Below are 14,796 nucleotides of genomic sequence, written 5' to 3'. Positions count from 1 at the left end.
AGATAAACTCTCGTAGACATTATTTTACTTTTCTATAGTCAGTCAATGTTATTATTGAGTTATAAAATGATTGATTCATGTTCTTATCTGTAATCAAAACTAAGTTTGAAAAATTTTGAATTTAATTTTTCTGTTTGTTGCTTATTTGAAACTAGATTAACTGAACAAGTATATTTTTGAGAAAGATATTTTATCCAAGTTCATTACATGAATCTTAAACAGAAAAAGTTTGCAATCATCTTATCAGAAGGAAAGCACCACATGAAATGGGACCACTTGCAGAGTTGCTCTTGTTAAGTGGCAGTCAAATTAGCAATTACTGACAATTTAGTGATTACTGAACCAAGAATTTAAAGGTCAGCACCTTTTATTTTAAAATAACTATCTTAAAAATAGTTTATCCTATGAATTAAAAGCATAAAAGGAAACAAGCATAGCTCACTAAAGGACAGCCCATGACATATCATGTTATGAATGTGTGGTCAATTAACACTGTAGAGTTTGTTTTAAAAAGGGTTTGTGTTCATACACAGCCACTGAATTAGTCACCATGGCTACTAATTGTACTGTTCTTCCGGAACAGATGAGGTCATCACATCATAATCCTGGTGTTAGCAGGTGACTATGCTCATTTTGTCTATTTTTCTCTGTGTGGTCTGTGTTCCTAAGTGAACCAGTATCTAATCCTACATCCTTCTATCATTCTCAGCAGACATGGTCCCAGAAGACTTTTCCCCTACCTGCAGGAACTCTTTTTCTAAGTAAACACAATTCAGCAGGAGGCAGATGGTAGAGTAAGTGTAAATGAATAAACACTGCTGTTCACCTGTGGTGAGAAAATGCAATCCGCAAGCAAAGACAAAGTTTTTGTTCAATTGTAATGATTAGGTTAGATTTTGCCTGATATACTGAAACAAAACATACAAATCGTCTCTCTTGTAGCTATTTTAATTCCTGGCAAAATTTCTTTCTTTCTTTTTATTTTATTTTATTTTATTTATTTTTAATTATTATTGTTATTTAATAATCTAAGGAATAGAACAATTCTCCTACAAGGATAGGCTGAAGGAGATGGGGCTGTTCATTGTGGAGAAGAGAAATTTCTCAGGTAACCTGAAAGCGTCCTTTCAGTATCTAACGGGGAGATACAGGAAAGAGAAGAACAAGCTCTTTAGCAGTGTCTGTGGTGACAAGACAAGGGAGAATGATTTCAAGCTTCAAAATTTAGGTTGGATATAAGGAAATGGTCTTTTACATTGAGGGTGGTGAGGTACTGAAACAGGTTGTCCAGTAATATGGTGGATGCCACATCTCCCAGACTCCCAAAGATGGTTAGGTCCACTGACTACTTTCCATTATTCATAGTTCAGGTGGGCAGCAATGAACTGTGAAAAGAGATTTCAGGTGTTTAGGGCATTTACTTCAAGGAGTGAATTAAACTACCCATCGGGGCAGTGACAGACTTGGAATGGGCTTGGAAAGCACAAATAATGAATAATTGGCTCAGAGGCTGGTGTTGAGGCAGAAACTTTGGGTCCTTTGACCATGAGGCTGTTTACTCAACTCCTGGCCTGTTTGTGCATGGAACCCACCTATCTCAAAGGGGGAAACAAATCCCAGCATAGGAGCTAGTAGGGCTTATTGAAAGAGCATTAAACTAGCAACGATGGGGGAAGGGGCAAAACAGGGGTCACCAGAGATGAGCCTAGGGGAGCGATCCTTGAGCTGAGGATGAGGCAGATGACTCAGATGAAGTGCATCTGCACCAATGCATGCAGCATGGGCAACAAGCAGGAGGAGCTGGAAGTGATTGTGCAGCAACGATGACCTAGTTGTCATTACCAAAACATGGTGGGACCACTCCCATGACTGGGGTGCTGTGATGGATGGCTACAAGCTCTTCAGAAGGGATAGACAAGGAAGGAAAGATGGTGGCGTGGCCCTTTATATTAAAGACTGTTTTGATGTTGCAGAGTTTGGGGTTGGAAATAATAAAGTTGAGTGTCTATGGATAAGGATTAGGGAGAAGGCCAGTTGGGGGGCATCTTGTTGGGGGTCTGTTATAGACCACCTAATCAGGATGAAGAGAAGCATGACATTCTATATGTGTTGGAAATAGAATACAGTGCAGAGGAAGCAGTCCAAGAGGTATCTAGAGTGTGTGGAAGGTAGCTTCCTTACGCAGCTGATAGGTGAGCCTACCAGGGGTGATGCTCTCCTAGACCTGCTCTTCACTAACAGTGAAGGACTGGTGGGGGACTCTCTTGGGCAGAGCGACCATGAAATTGTAGAATTCTCTATTCTTGGAGGTGTCAGAAGGGTGACTAGCAAAACTGCTATCTTGAACTTCTAGAGGCTAGACTTTGACCTGTTCAGAACGCTTGTTGCAAGGGTCCCCTAGGAGTCACTCCTAAAGGGTAAAGGTGTCCAGGAAGCTTGGATGCACCTCAAGATGGAAATTTTAAAGGCACAAGAACAGGCTGTTCCTGAATGCCGTAAGTCAAGATGGGAGGGGTGTTACTGGACCTTATTCTCACCAACAAGGATGGACTTGTTAGGAAAGTAAAGGCTGGGGACAGCTTGGGTTGTAGTGATCATGAGATGGTGGAGTTCAAAATCCTGAGTGGAAGAAGCAAAGCAATAAGTAGGATTGCTACCCTGGACTTTAGGAGAGCCAACTTCGATCTCTTCCAGGACCTACTTGGAGCTATCCCGTGGGCTCGGGTGTTAGAAGGTAAGGGGCCCTGTGAGAGCTGGTCAGCATTTAAACAGCTCTTCTTCCAAGCTCAGGATCGGTGCGTCCCTGTGAGCAAGAAATCGGGAAAAGGTGGCAGGAGACCTGTGTGGATGAGCAAGGAGCTCATGCGCAAGCTCAAAGGAAAGAAGGAGGTCCATGAAATGTGGAAAAAGGGTCTGACCACTTGGGAAGGATATAGGAATGTAGTCAGGGCCTGCAGGGATGCAACGAGGAAGGCTAAAGCCCGCCTGGAATTGAATCTGGCTGAAGTGATAAAGGATAATAAAAAAGGCTTCTTCAAGTATGTTAACAGCAAAAGGAAAACTAGAGAGAATGTGGGCCCCTTACTAAGTGAGGAGGGGGTTCTGGTAACGGGGGATGCTGAAAAGGCAGAGATACTGAATGCCTTCTTTACTTCCGTCTTCAGTGAAAAGGCTCTCCTGAAGGAATCCCACACCCTGGAGGTTAGTGAGAGTGTCTGGGGAATGGGAGACTTCCCTTTAGTCAGGAAAGAGGACGTGCGTGAGCGCCTAGGCAGTACTAAGGTCCACAAGTCCATGGGACCTGATGGGGTGCATCCACGTGTGCTGAGGCAGCTGGCGGAGGTTATTGCCAAACTGCTCTCCATCATTTTTGAGAGGTCTTGGATAACAGGGGAGGTCCCTGAAGACTGGAGGATAGCCAATGTCACTTTGGTCTTCAAAAAGGGCAAGAAGGAAGATCTGGGTAATTATAGGCCTGTCAGCCTCACCTCTGTCCCTGGAAAGGTGATGGAACAGCTTGTGCTGGATACCATCTCCAGCCAACGGGGAGAAAAGGAGGTTATCAGGAGTAGTCAGCATGGGTTCACCAAGGGGAGGTCGTGCTCGACCAACCTGGTGGCCTTCTATGATGCTGTCACATGCTGGGTGGATGGGGAAGAGCGGTAGATGTAGTCTACCTTGATTTTAGAAAGGCATTTAATACTGTCTCCCACGACATCCTTATAACAAAGCTGAGGAAGTGTGGGATAGATGAGTGGACAGTGAGGTGGGTTGAGAACTGGCTGACTGGCAGAGCACAGAGGGTCGTCGTTGGTGGTGCTGAGTCTGGCTGGAGACCTGTAAGCAGTGGTGTCCCCCAGGGGTCTGTGCTGGGTCTGGTCTTGTTCAACATCTTCATCAATGACCTTGATGAGGGGATAGTGGCCACCCTCAGCAAGTTTGCTGATGATACGAAGTTGGAAGGATTGGCTGACACACCTGAAGGCTGTGCTGCCATTCAGCGAGACCTGGACAGGCTGGAGAGCTGGGCAGTAAGAAACCGGGTGAGGTTCAACAAAAGCAAGTGTAGGGTCTTACACCTAGGGAGGAATAATTGCATGCACCAATACAGGCTGGGGGATGAGCTGCTGGAGAGGAGCTCTGCAGAGAGGGACCTGGGTGTCCTGGTGGACGACAGGTTGGCCATGAGCCAGCAGTGTGCCCTCGTGGCCAAAAAGGCCAATGGCATTCTGGGGTGCATTAAAAAGAGCGTGGCCAGCAGGTCGAGGGAAGTGATCCTCCCCCTCTACTCTGCCCTGGCAAGGCCTCACATGGAGTACTGTGTCCAGTTCTGGGCTCCCCAGTACAAAAAAGACAGGGATCTCTTGGAAAGAGTCCAGCGGAGGGCCACAAAGATGGTGAAGGGCCTGGAGCATCTCCCCTATGAAGAAAGGCTAAGTGAACTGGGTCTGTTTAGCCTTAAGAAAAGATGACTGAGAGGGGACCTGATCCAGGTTTATAAATATCTGAGGTGTGGCGGCCATAGTGGTGAGGCCAGTCTCTTTTCAGTGGTACGTGGAGACAGGACAAGGGGAAACGGATATAAGCTGCAGCATAGGAAGTTTCGCACAAATGTGCGTAAGAACTTCTTCACGGTGAGGGTGACGGAGCACTGGAACAGGCTGCCCAGGGAGGTTGTGGAGACTCCTTCTCTGGAGATATTCAAATCTCGTCTGGACGCCTACCTGTGCGACCTGGTGTAGGAAACCTGCTTTGGCAGGGGGGTTGGTCTCGATGATCTCTAGAGGTCCCTTCCAACCCCTACAATTCTGTGATTCTGTGATGTAGGGGAAGAAGACTGGTGTGGATGATCCGGGAACTACTGTTGAGACTCCAGAAGAGAGTCTATGCCCTCTGGAAGAAGGGACAGGCTACTTGGGGAAATTACAAGGAAGTTGCTAAGGTATGCAGGGAAGAAGTCAGGACGGCAAAAAGCCAACTTGAACTCAGATTGGCCACTGCAGTAAAAAAGAATAAGAAATCTCTTTACAAATATATCAATGGTAAGAGAAGAACCAAGGAGAATTTCCATCCTTTACTTGATGCAGTGGGGAATGTGACCACTGAGGATAAGGAGAAGGCTGAGGTCCTCAACACCTTCTTTACATTTGCCCTTAATAGGCCGATCAGTTATCCTCAGGGCACTTTACACGTTTACATCTGGAAGTCCGGGATGCTATGCAGAATACACCCCTGATGATTCAGGTGGAGATGGTTAGAGAGTTCCTTCTCATCTGGACTGTCACAAGTCCATGAGACCAGACGGGCTTCATCCTACAGTTCTGTGATTCTGTGATACAACAACCCCTACAATTCTGTGATTCTGTGATTCGGTGATCCTAGGGTGCTGAGAGAGCTGGTGGGGATGAGTGCTCAGCAACTCTCTGCCATCTACCAGCGCTCCTGGTTATGTGGAGAGGTCTCAGAGGATTGGAGGCTTGCTGATATGACTCCCATCTACAAGAAGAGCCGTAAGGAGGATCTGGGTAACTACAGGCCTGTTAGCCTGACGTCAGTACCAGGGCAAAATTATGGAGCAAATAATCTATGGTGAGATCACATGGCACATGCATGGCATCCAGGGGATCAGGCCCAGCCAGCATGGCTTCATGAAAGGCAGGTCGTGCTTGACCAACTTCATCTCCTTCTGTGAATGGGTGACCAGACTGGTAGATGAGGGAAGGGCTGTTGATGCAGTCTATCCATAATTCAGCAAAGCCTTTGACACGGTCTCTCACAGTATTCTTCTGGGGAAACTGGCTGCCAGTTGGCCTGGACAGGTATACTCTTCTTTGGGTAAGGAACTGGCTAGAGGGCCGTGCCCAATGGGTAGTTGTTAAAGGAGTTAAGTCCAGCTGGTGACATGTTACAAGTGGTGTTCCCCAGCGGTTGGTATTGGGTCCCATCTTGTTTAGTTTTTTTATTGATGACCTAGATGAGGGGATTGAATGCACCCTCCGTAAGTTTGCAGATGACACCAAGTTGGGAGGTGGTGTCAATCTGCCTGAGGGTAGGGAGGCCCTTCAGATGGATCTAGATAAGCTGGATCGCTGGGCTGAGGTGAATGGGATGAGGTTCAACAAGGCCAAGTGCTGGGTCCTGCACTCTGGCCACAATAACCTCATGCAGTGTTATAGGCTTGGAGATGAGTGGCTGGATGACTGTGAAGAGGAAAGGGACCTGGGTGTGTTGGTTGATGCTCAGCTGAATGTGAGCTGACAGTGTGCTCACGTGACGAAGAGGGCCAATGGCATCCTGGCCTGCATTAGAAATAGTGTGGCCAGCAGGAGCAGGGAGATGATCATCCCCCTGTACTCAGCACTGGTGAGGCTGCACTTCAAGTACTGTGTTCAGTTTTGGGCCCCTCACTACAAAAAAGACATTGAGGCCCTGGAATGTGTCCAGAGAAGGGCAATAAAACTGGGGAGCTGGGATTGTTTAGTCTGGAGAAAAGGAAGCTCAGGGAAGACCTCATTGCACTCTACAACTTCCAGAAGGGAGCTTGTGGTGAAGAGGGGTTTGGCCTCTTCTCCCAGGCAATGAACAGAACCCAGGGACATGGCTACAAGTTGTGCCAGAGGAGATCTAGGTTAGACATAAGGAAAACCTTTTTCTCTCTGAGAGCGGTCAGGCACTGGAATGGCCTGCCCGGGGAGGTGGTGGAATCGCCATCCCCAGCAGTGTTGAGGAGGTGTCTGGATGAGGAGCTATAAGATATGGTTTAGTAGCTATTATTGCTACTGTTATTATTGCTACCAAATAATAGTGGGAGGACGGTTGGACTAGATGATCTTGCAGGTCCTTTCCAACCTTGTGATTCTATGATTCTATGATTCTATGTCCTGTCCCTGGAGACTTTAAAGGCTATGCTGGATCAGGCCCTGGGCAACCTGATTTAGTTGTGTGTGTCCCTGTTCATTACAGGGGAGTGGGACTTGATGACCTTTAAATGTCCCTTCCAACTCTAAGGATTCCATGATTCTATGATAGAATTCCAAAAGGCAGTACAAATATGGGTACAAATAATTTAAAACAGTAAGTAAGATTATAGTCCAAGATTGGATGGCATACCATAGTAAAGATACTTTAAGAACAAAAGAAGTGATAGCCGAAGTCAAAATCAAAATATGATCTTTGAGAAATCATGAGAAAATATGAAGTATCTCAGTAGAATAAAAGATAGGGGAAAGACACAATCAAGTTACTAAATCTGACTTCAGTCATCATTCCCAATAATTCTGTTTCAAGCATTAAAAGCATATAAACCATACTTTCGGAAAAGTAAATGCACAGATATTACAAAGCTGTTGTTAGCCATGACAATTTTTGTTGGAGATTCATAATACAAGTCTTGTTAGTATACAATAGAAGTTTAAATATAATTTAAGGCTTATATAAATAAAATTGATAGTGAAAGCTGAACATCTTTATGCTGATGCTTTAAAATTGCATTCAAATTTGTTTGTTTTAATGCTTAACAAAAATGAAGAATTGACAAAAAAGATAAATTCTTGAAATTTCTGTGAACATTTCTACAAAGCATTTATGAAACCTATTAGAATTTGTAGTACGAGTCAAGATTCCAAGGAGAGACTAACAATGACAAGATGCTGTAGTGTGACAGCATTCTCCTTTCAATGGTCTCTGGCATCTTGAGCAAGGCATTTTAATAGTTCCATATCGGTTTGTTTCAGAAATGCTTTTAATGACTGATAATTGAGAATGTATCAGGAGTTTTCCCTACAAATTGCAGGGACTAGATGTTTCTCAGCCCTGTTCTCCGAAGAACACACATTTTCTATATCCTGGATACATTATACCTTTGTAAGTATTTTTAATCATTATTACTCAAAAACCTTATGCGTGATGAAACTTACATTTATAAAACTGATATTTTATCTCTTCAGTTTTTGCAATCTCCTTTTATTTCTTCTATACATATCTCTGTTTTCTTCTCTTACAAGTATCAAGAATTGACAACAAATACCGTCCATATTTGCTATCCTTTCAATGCAGTGCTCTGTCATACACTGCCAAAGGCTTTTTTGAGAGCTATCTGAACTAGATTTTATCAACATCTTCTGGGCATTTAGACCACGTCTACACTTGTTTATTAACATACATCACACTGCTCCGCAGGGTTCTGATCCATAATAATACTGCTGTGCAGCTGCTTCAAGCATGCCCTTATCACTCTCCCAGCTGTTTCTTTGGATTTCATTTCACTTCATTTTAGATTTACATTATACAAAAATCTACCACTAGATCTAGCTTTCTAAATGTGTAATTCTTCTGTCAAACCATGACTGGTAGTTACCAAGGACTGGTAAATTTTGAGCCACTAATAAGTAGTGATTCAAGAACCATTATTTTCATTATTCAGAAACTTAGAAAAATAAACTGTCTTGATATTCAATCTGAAATAGATATCAAAACAAATATCTATTTTAGGGAGGGAAATAATTTGATGATAGGTATGTAAATAAAATACTGTGTGATAATCACAAATGTCATTTTCATTGTAAAATAATGATAACTGATTTCTTAATAAGCCGCTTGTCATGACAGTTCCTTCACTACAACACTTTATAGTAAAGCTGTTGCAGTTGCCAAATCACAGAGATCTGTCACCTGTCTTGCTGAACAGCAGTCACATATAGTCTGCAGCTGATAAGTGGCATTAAACTGATCACCATCCAACCCAAAGAGTCACACTTTTATTTTAGTAGTCTGTTCTTCAGATTAAGCAAGTAAACACCGTTTTTATAATTATATGTAGTCTTTTTCTCCAACTGAATTTTTTTTAGTTCAGACTTTTGCATCATGGGTCTGGAGGATTTTTTTAGTTCAGACTATTGCATCATGGGAGGGCAGGTTTTCTCCTTATAAGCGCATCTAGTCTGCCAAGACTTGCAATATAAAATATTTTCAACATGACACTGACTCATATAAAAAAGCTTTCTGAACAACTGTGGTTTTTGATTTTTACTTCTGGTTGACAAAGCAGAGATGATCTGAGTCTCCAATATTCTTGAATGAAAAAATGCATTATGTGCCATCAGATTCTGGTAATCCTATGCCAAAGTTTTCCATTTTAGATTTTCGTCATACAACAAGATAAGTCGCATAACAGAAGTGCTTACATCTTTGCAAAGAAAGATTGTATAACAAGTTCACTTGATGAGATCAAATGCAGATGCCAACAAGCTGATCATCCAGAAGAAGATAATACAAACAAAATCCATGTGACAGTGAGTTAAGCTTTATTTTTCTTTTATAGAACACACACACACACACACACACAAAAAAAAAAATCCAGGAGTATCAGATGCACATGTATGTAGATGTAGCAGGGAAAAAAAATGGACTGAATTAAAAGTAAGGGAGAGTCTCAATAGTCTCAATATCTTTAAATCTGAGCTGAATAATATATATATATTTTTTTCCTTCCAGTTAGTTTTCTAGGTTCATATATATCTTGTTGTGTAGAATGGAATCTCTATGTACTACAGAACGTTACAAATAAAATTATACTGCCAGTGAGTTCTTCTGCCAGCAACTACAATATATTTGACTCAATTATTTTACATGCTAGAAGAAAGAGCAAGTATAATGACACCACAAAGAATTGCATACAATTATACTTTTAAGGCAAAGGAGTATTGATCTTGGGTGGAAACATATCTCCCATTTCTGACCTCACTAAGAATTCAAGAATTCAGTAGATATCTGCAGAAAACAGAGTGCAGAAAATGGTGAGCTGGAAGCGCTAGGGTTTTGTTTTCCATTATTATATGGAAACAAAACCCTTATTCTCATCGACTTTTCTCTTAAATCATACGGTTCTACAGAGGCACATCTGGAGTACTATAGACCAAACACAATTAGAAAAGGAACACTAAAAGCAAGGAAGATTACTACTCATCTTCAGATTCTTCACATCTCTACCACAGAGAGGTGATAACTTGCAAATATCACAAAGGTATATCTAAGCAGAATCAAGGCAGGAAAACTTCTAAGAGATTTTGTCTCTGTTATCTAAACACTTGTAAGGAATATAAGGAATATTGGAAGATCAAACAAACAAAGCCAGGAAAATGCCATCCTTTTCCTGAGTTTCTTGGGAAAATATCAGTGATTTCTGAGATGGAAATTCCCAGAAGCTCAGAGTTTTATAATGACTTATGCAAATATATCTTTCTGTGCCAATTTGAATGCAAATGAGGTGATGCAAAATAGTTTTCAACTTTATGTTTTTTTTATTTGAAATAGCTTGGGGTTGATGTGTATGAAAGAGAGAGAGATGGAGAGAGTGTGTGTGTGTGTGAAAGTGTTAGAGAGTGTGAAAGAGTGTGTGAGAGAGTGTGAGGGAGAGTGTCTGTGAGAGAGAGAGAGTGTGAGTGTGAAAAGGTACTTTTGTGCAGTTACTTGCCACAACTATTTATTCTGTAAAAACAGAGAGATATTTGTTACCTTCTCTAATGGACAGAAATTTACTTTGCTTTTTCCCCTCATGCTTAATATCATTCCTACAGAATATTAATTGTCATGTTCAACCTTTTTAATTCTTCAGAATCAGTAGGACTTTTTTCTGCATTTTTCTTTTTCTTTCCCTTACAATATAAAACAGTACAAACAGAAGTTCAATGACTCCTCAAGCTATTCCTAAAAGAATAGAACGAAAATCACTTTCACCAGTTGATTATTTAAAAAACAGATGCATATGCCATTTGATTTTCTGTTCACTAGAATATCTTCTGTTTTCCTTTCTTAACAAGAAAAAATATCTTCTTTTTATTTTACTCAGAAAGGCCACAAGCTTCTTTTTTAGGAACACTTGAATCTCTCAATAGAAGCTGATTTTTCCACAACATCTGCCATGTTCCTATTTTGCCATGCTGAACAGACATTTTTAAACAGTAAATGCAGAGCAAAACAGATTTTGCTAAACCTTAATTAGCATTTTTATAGAATACTCTACCCCTAGAATTTAATAGGAAAACACTTTATGGCATGACTGTTTTAGCCCAACAGTAGAAATTTTATTATCATTTGTGTTGGCTGAATGAAGATTATAGTCCTGATTTAACCTTTCAGATGCTTTAAAACTATATTTTTAAACCAGAGCAAAATATATCATTATTGCTACTCTATACTTGAAATGGCATCAGAATTCATTTAACTCTTTATAACATCAAAATAGTGAAATCCTTACACTATTATGAACTTGTTACAAGAGATAATCAGTAATTATGTTGTGCATACACAATGAAGGCTTTTGTAACTCAAGCATAACATTTACCATGAGGTATACTGAAATAGATAAATAATATTTATATCAAAATAATCTTTCACACTAAGCTTTTACAAATGCAGCACTCAGATAATCATTATTTTTTTCCCCACTGCTACAATACTTTGAGACACATTTCTTGATATCCATTTTTTAGTCCCTGTCACGTGTACTAACACTTCTCAGAAATTTGTTATGATGACCATGCCTCCCTTTCATGGGATGAGAAAGGCACATATTAGTTCTTCTCATCACCACTAACGGTATATCTCTGGTCAAAGAGTCTAAAAATGGAAACAACTTCTTTCTAAGGGGGAATATGAAGTATAAAAAAAGTCCAACCATTCTCCAATAATCTACCACTAAAGCTCCTCTTGAATAAAAACACAGAGATATTTTTGTCAATATTCATGAAAGTGACAAAAAATAAAAAATAAAATATCTAAGGCACTCGTGTTTCTATATACGTACTATATCTTATATATATAGATATACTATATCTAAAGCCTATGTCTTTTTAAGCAGTTTGATGATGAAAAGACTATTTAAGTATATCTAAAAAAATGTATTTTTTTAAGGAATCATCACTTTATATATTTTTGTAACATCCTATAATTGTACTAGAGTGTAAAAGCAATATACTGATGAAAATAAGAAGGATTTAAAAAAAAATAATAATAATTTAATTTGAGAAAATATTTCTTTTGCCAGAAATTGTAACTCACAGACTGTGAGGAAAAATGCTTAAAATATGAAAGTTTCAGTTTCATTGCTGAAGTTTTAGTTCCAGTTAAACTCTGATTAATTGCTGAAATGAGGGAAAGTTTTCTTTCTACTGTTATGATAATGTTAGCCATTTTAACTAGCACAGTCTAAAATAACAGAAAGACAAGCAAAACCAAAATCTATATAGACAGTTGATGAATTTACATCAAATTCCATTGTTCCTGATACTAAATAAATATTAAGCATATTCCATCTGTTCTATTAATATCATATTACATTTTTTTAATTTGACGAGAACATTATAAGGAAAAGTTATATTCAGCATTTTTTGAGGTTCATTAATTTGTTCTTTTGTTGGAATTTACTTTTAAAAAAGTGTCCTAAACCACCTGTCCGGTTGGGCATGGCTTTTTTTCTGGTAATCTTTCTGCAATTATGTGATAGTTTTAAAATGACTTTTGGAAAAAAAAAAAAAAAAAAAGTTGGCATAAGTAAAATATTAAAATCTCAGTTTTGAATATTTTGGAAGGAGGTAATTTTTTTAAGTTTTATTTCTTCAATGTCTGCATCCATATAAAAATTATCTCTAAGAAAATTCTATTTCTGGACTACAGAAAAATGGCATTCATTTTCTTCAGTCAGTTATACCTCAGTTATACATTAAATGAAAGTTTCCTTCATCTCTGAATTACTACTGTTGTTCCCAGCTAGAAATTCTAGAAGTCACTTTGATATATAGTTTATGACTCCTAGATAGATGATTTGTTTTCCAGTTCTTAAACTGTTCCTGAATTCCTATCCAACACATACCTCCATTTCCTATCCACACATCAGCTGATCTCACATGAAGGCTCTGGAAGATGATTGTTCCTCTTCCTGTCTCCATGGTACCGCTTAGGAGTCCCTGGGAAAGGAACAAGAGTTCTGAAGAGTCCCAGTCTCCTCTAGAGTGGTAAATGCCTTATTAAGTTGGAAGTTGTTCTAAAATTTCTTTTTAATTAAACTTGTTCTCTCTGCAGATTAATTAGAACATCTCATAGGTGCCTATTTATAGTTGTAGAATAATGAAAAAAATATATCATAATATGCATTTCCATTAAAGAGTAATGCAGGCTTATTTTTGTGCCGTACCAATCTAATCTAAAACCTATTGCATGATCAGAATTAATCTGATATAATCTTCAATTTAAACATTCTTTCTATGTTTATTTCTAAAAACATCTCGAAACAGAATAAGCCACATACTCTTTCTAGCTAATCAAAGACTTAGGAAGGAAATAGAGATTGTTTGTAAGATAAATATGAATGAGTTATATTTAAAATTTAAATTAAAAAAAAAGTTTATAAAGATACAACATAGGGGATCCAACATACATTTTTTTCTCCTAAGTAATTAATTTCAAAGGAGTAATAGGGAGAAATAATGAAACATCAGATATTTTTAAATGAACATAACTAGCTATCTTTTAAATGAATTACTACAACAGAAAAAAAAAAGATAGTAATAAATAATAAATTAAATAAATAAAATAATAGGTGTATTTCAAAAACTGCCTTCATTTGATGAACCAAGGATACTAATGAGTGTTGAAGTACATTTTGTTTCCTATTTGAATGTTCTGATTGAATTAGCTGAATCACTTTACCATTAAAAATGTTCATAATTTAATACATATTTTAATAAAAGCAACTTCAAATGAACTTACCTGGAAAGAAGAATACAAACTGAAAGCAAGAAATTGAAAAGAATGAATCTGAGCAAGGTAATCACAAATAAGTCTTGTTGAATGTAAAAAGTATAATGTTAATTGTTGAATGTAAAAAGGTAGCTATAAAGAGGTATAAGCATATACATTCTTATGATTTTTTTTTTATTTTTTTTTTTAGCAAATTATTGCAACCACCAAAAACTGCATGTGTGTCTAGGTATTCCGAGCTGGTGGAAAGATAGTCAAGCAGTAAAAAATATAATTTACTCAGGAAATAAAAGAAAAATCTACAAGATTTTATATAAATAAATAAATAAATAAATAAATAAATAAATATATATATATTTAATTAAAAAGTATGAGAAGCTTGACGTTCTACTTTAATATCACAAAAATATGTTAGGATGCTAATTTCTTAGTGTGGTCAACATAACATATGTGTTGAAGATTAAGACAGGCAAATTCAAATGTGAAATAAAATGCATCTTTCATTTTATGAGATTTCTTGCTTTAATTTCTATGTTTATTTTGCAAACATCTCTGTGTCAGTGACTACTGGCATAACCATAATAATAAAGCACTAAATAATTCTAGGCCTCTATTAAGTATTAGTAGTAGTCTATTCATATAGAATGATTCATATGTGTCACAGAGTTAGCTAGATCAATCTATGCCCATGACAGGGGGGCAGTAGGCCCCCCCGACCCCATTAAAATGGGGAGGGAAAGGGGAAAAAGATAGGGAGATGGCAGCTGGGCTCACGGAAGGAAAAAAAAACAGCAGCAATGATCTCTGGAGGAAAACTTTTTTTTACTAACTATGATATCGGAATGTAAGATAACACAATATAATACAATCTAATTGAAATTGAGACTAATAAATCAAATAAGATTGGAAAGAGAGAGAGTTCCTGAAACCAAGTCTGAAAAGCTTGGAACGGCTAGGAAAGCACCCTGCAGCACCCAATGCAAGACAGTAAGAGACAACCCCCACCCAGAAGGGCCAGATACCATGACTTCTGTAATGGAT

General features: G+C 38.8%; 1 long non-coding RNA gene across 1 annotated transcript in view; it reads left to right on the top strand.

The window, feature by feature from the left end:
* The window catches only part of LOC146545679 (uncharacterized), a 130,576-nt gene that overhangs the window by 99,069 nt on the left and 16,711 nt on the right, over positions 1-14,796 (top strand). The window lies entirely within an intron of this gene.

This window comes from Meleagris gallopavo, chromosome 1, assembly GCF_905368555.1.
Source record: "Meleagris gallopavo chromosome 1, MGAL_WU_HG_1.1, whole genome shotgun sequence".
Lineage (NCBI taxonomy): Eukaryota > Metazoa > Chordata > Aves > Galliformes > Phasianidae > Meleagris > Meleagris gallopavo.
This window is presented reverse-complemented; position numbering and strand designations above follow the sequence as displayed.